Here is a 4,906-nt window from a genome sequence, read left to right on the forward strand (position 1 = left end):
CACATTAAAGGGACAAGGAACACCAAGACGGACTTCCTCAGCCATCAGCCGATAAGGCAGGGGGAAAGGGAACTGAACCCCAAGGTACTTTAAACCCTGGTGCAGCGCTTCGGAAATCCGAAAATAGTTTTGTTCGCCAACCAACAGAAAGGTGAAGAGATATTTTTCGATTTTCCAAGAGATGGAGTCAAAAGGATTAGATGCACTGTCTCCGACCTGGCAGTACAGGCTGGCATACGCCTTCCTACCCCTAGCACTGATTCCAAGTGTCCTTAAAGAAAGCTCAACCAGTCTCCAAGCCAGTTCCTCCTGATATCGCTTTGATGGCCAAGGAGAGCTTGGTTCACAAGCTTAAGATCCATGGTGGTGGCAGAGCTGTGTAAGCTCCTAAACAGACTGGATCTTCTCAGGCGGGGCCAGTACTACACTCAAGGCTGGAATTTTTCCAGCTGATGGCCTGGCTAGTGAGTGCCAGATCTTAAAGCATAAGGGCTGCTCAGAGAGCGTGATAGGTACCCTCCTTATGAGCAGAAAAACAGTGACTAAGAAAATCTACTCCAAAAATTTGGAAAACTCTGTTCCTGGGGTATAGAAAAACAGATGACCTCCACCACTGTCTCTATTATCTTGGAGTTTCTCCAGGATGAAGAAAAGGGGCTAGCGATCAGCACCCTTCATGGGCAGATCGCAGCGCTCTTGGTCTACCTTGAGATAAGACTAGCAAGGGAAGACCTCATTAAGCATCTCCTGGTGGTCAGGGAAAGGGTTTTCCTGGTCTCCAAAGGCAGTTTCCCAACATGGGACCTGACAAGGGTATTAGAGGCATTATCTAAACACCCATTCAAACCTATAGAGGAGGTTCCTTTTAAGTTTCTAACCTTTAAACTATAATTTTTGTTAGCAATTACGTTCCTGAAGCACTACCGTGTCGGAAGTGTTGTTACAGCAAGACTTGTCCTTTGGCCGAAAGGTCCTACAAGCTGTGGTCCCACCCTGAAGGTAGGCCTGTGTTTACTTGATTATCCTCTCAGTTGTACCATCCTGGAAGGTGATAGTAGAAAACCTACGTTAGACTTGCCGGTACCTTCCAGGACAGCAGGCCTACTTCCCGCCCCAAAGGGGGAGGGAAAATTTGTTGAACACTAGGTGGTAAGTACCTATGTGGAGTGATTCTCCCTGTGAACCGGTTCGGGATTACTTTATTACAAACTGGGGATCAAGGGGAAGGGTAGGGACTTATAACAAGCTTTCAATTGATTGTGTTTCCTGTAGGGAGGAGCCCTTATCTCATCTCAGGTGTGCCATCCTGGAAGGTTCGTAGTCTAATGTAGGTTTTCATTTCCCTTCCACTTCACAATTATGTGCCACTTTGTGTTGGTCTATCACATAAAATCCCAATAAAATACATTTATAATTTTGGTTTTAACATCACAAAATGTGGAAAATTTCAAAGGGTATGAATACCCTTTCTACTGTATACAGTAGAAAATGTGTATGTGTGTGTGTGTATATATATGTGTATAATATATTTATATTCTTGCTTTCTCCACCTTCCAAACACGCTGCTTACCTCAGATTTTGTCTCCAAACTTTCATCTTTGTCTTTCTCCACATATGAACAGCTTTCCTCCAAAAAGTAGCCCAAAGGAACAAAAATAACCTCATTGCAAAATGTCAGCTTACCAGATCAATTTATTAAAACAAAGCGTTAAAATCTTACAAACTGAGTGCATTTCATCCAGTGCACAAAGGAACCATTGCGTTTTTAATCAAGTATTTCCCCCTTAAGGTTAGACTTTGACCTATCCAAGATGGCCGTCTTCCGATTCCTGTTTGTGTAATAATGTCATCCGGCCACACCATTCATAAAGGAGGTTGGAATGGTTTGATTACAACAACAGGGCAGGACTAACACCGCTCTCTGTATGTTGTCAGCCTGCCACAGGACTTGGGAGCTGAGTGCATTTCTGGAAGATTAACAAGTTGTTTTTTCTATACTTGCTTGGCCTTTAAGGGGATACAACATGGGGAAATATGCATGAAATGCAGAGATGTGTATATATATATATATATATATATATATATATAGATGGACCAGCAGGTGTAAACAGACTTGTGTCTGTTTACACCCGCCTACCTCTGATTCTGTCTGCTAAAAACAAATAAAAGGGGATCCATTCTCCTCCATGTAGGCAGATTGGAGGTGGTTGGGGGTAAATGGACAGCTGAGTCTTTTTACACCTGGCCACTCGTAGAGCAGAGCGGGCCCTGTCTGTCTCTCCGCTCTGCCGAAATTGATTGGTCACAGTCTTCCATCTGCTATGCTCTGATCAGCAGTGTTAATTTCATCAGCAGCATATTTACAGTGACAAAAACGAAAAGTACACCACATTTTTGTCCACTGACAAAAACTATGGCAAAAATCAAATCTGTTTTTGTTAAGGAACGAATACAAAAATATGAGCTAGGGATGTGGAGACAAAATGCAGGGGAAAGGGGAGAGAGAAGCGTCCAACTACCTCTGGTGCAATAATGGTTTATTCACAAATTGCTAAATAAGCATAACTTTCACTCATATTTGGAAAGATAAAACAGGCTCTTCAGTATGACAGTGTCAGCATGAGGGGACCCGTGGAACCAACCCATGTGTCTGTCTGCTACTGCCGAATACGCGGGTGGGATGCCAGCCGGTTCACTCAGTGACGGAGTGGTGGAAAGCAGTCAAAGCCTGGTGCAGCCCGCTGTAGTGCTCGGCCAATAGGAATGTGTTTCAGAATGACACACACACACACACACACACACACACACACACACACACACACACACACACACACACACACACACACACACACACACACACACACACACACACACACACACACACACACACACACACACACACACACACCACCCCCCCCCCCCCCCCATAATAAGCCTAGTTAGTATATATTGAGTTTAGAAATGCTTAAATAATGCATTACAATTTAAGGAAACACATCAGATTTTAGTTGACTAAAATTATTTTATTAGACTAAAATGTACTGGAGATTTTAGTCGACCAAAATACAACTAAACCATTGCAGGTGATTAAATGGAACTAAAACTAAAATGGAATATTAGTCAAAAGACTGTCAAACTAAATCAAAATGTAATGCCAAAATTAACACTGCTGATCAGCAGGAGATCTATGAGTGGATCCCCTGCTGATGAGAACGGAGTCCATCTCGTGTGAAAAGGGCCTTAAACACATATTTTACAAAGCATTACTGAGCTTCAAGGGCAGGGGTCACACACTGCACAGAGCAGGGAACCAAGTGTAATTTAGGCTTCTGTGAAAGGGAATGGACACCCCTCTCCTACACAATCTTATAGGGAAACATGCACAGCTGAGGCTGTCAATCACCTTCTATGTGCAAGTGTGGAGGGGTGTGGTGTTTGCATTGATTGTCAGAAGTGTCTCATTCAGATATTAGAGGGAAGAGAGAGCAGACAGGAATCACACTCTGCTTTGGATTGCAGTTAGTACATGCAACAGAGCAGTGTATGTCAACTCATGCACTATAGGGGCCTTGGCTGCAGGCCCTGACATCACCAAAGGGTCACACATAAAGTTCATAATATGTAATGCTAGAGAAGACTGTCAGAGACTGCAGACCTCATAGAGGAAATGAGAGCGTAAACATTAGGGGTGCAACGGATCATCACCAATCCGTGATCCAAGCGGGTCAACCAGTTTGGATCAGCACACCCCGCAATCCGCGGAGCGCTCCGCTGCCTCGGCCTTAGGAAAGGATGCGGCTTCGGCCTAGCTCCGGAGCGGCGGCCATTTTGGTACACCCGGCGACCATTTACAATGTGATCGCTCTGTCAAATGACGGAGCGATCACTTGTACACAAACTGGTGTCATGTCATGAGCTGGTTCCTCTCTCCCCTCTGTGTACTGATCTGTACAGTGGAGGGGAGGGATCGGATGGAAGCAGCGCTGTGGGCTGGATCTGTAGTGCCCACAGCGCTGCTCTCTGACAATTGCAGTCACATCCATCCATGCTCGGCCATTCCTCCATACTCTGCCAATAATCTGCAATACCCTGCCAATACTCTGCAATACCCAACCATACCCTGCCATACTCTGCCATACTCTGCCATACTCTGCAATACCCTGCCATACTCTGCAATACTCGTTGATAGCCAGCCATACTCTGCAATACTCGGTAATACCCAGCCATACTCAGCGATACCCAGCCATACTCAGCCAATATTATAGTGGGGGAGATGTCCGTTACAGTGGGGGAGATTGTGGATATTACAGTGGGGACTATATGGTGGTGGAATTTTCACAGGTTTTTGAAAATTCAACTATTATTTGCTGATCCGAGGAACGATTCGATCCGTGAGTTTTTTGATCCGTTGCACCTCTAGTAAACATGCTACATTTTTGACTGGTGGTATGCTGCAGATACTAGGAACATGTTACATGAGGCTGGTAGAGATCACTGTTATTGCCTTAACGTTTCCACTACAGACTGCTGAGGGCCGCACATAATATACCAAAGGGCCGCATGCAACCCTTCGGCCACAGGTTGGGAACCAGGGCTATAGAGGACTATGCTATTTGATTTTAGTTTCAGAGATTTACTACACCCTTGTTTTGAACAAAAATAATGAACAAAAATAATGTTTATAAATATATTCATGCACTTGTCTAATCTATAGAGCAGGGTTTCTTAACTATGGTGCCATCTTGGTTCCTCAGGGTGCTGCAAGCGTAGTACCCAGTTTACTCTGGATGGTTTGCATCATGGGTTGTCATGGTGCGGACAAGCAGGCCATCCTGCCATAACCACCAATGGTGTTCTAGGACCAAGATGTTTTAAAACCCATCTAGAGCTCCTGAAGGAGGAAAGA

The sequence above is a fragment of the Lithobates pipiens genome, unplaced genomic scaffold, assembly GCF_037356315.1.
Source record: "Lithobates pipiens isolate NorthernLeopardFrog02 unplaced genomic scaffold, aLitPip1_a1.2 Scaffold_3, whole genome shotgun sequence".
In the NCBI taxonomy this organism is placed as follows: domain Eukaryota; kingdom Metazoa; phylum Chordata; class Amphibia; order Anura; family Ranidae; genus Lithobates; species Lithobates pipiens.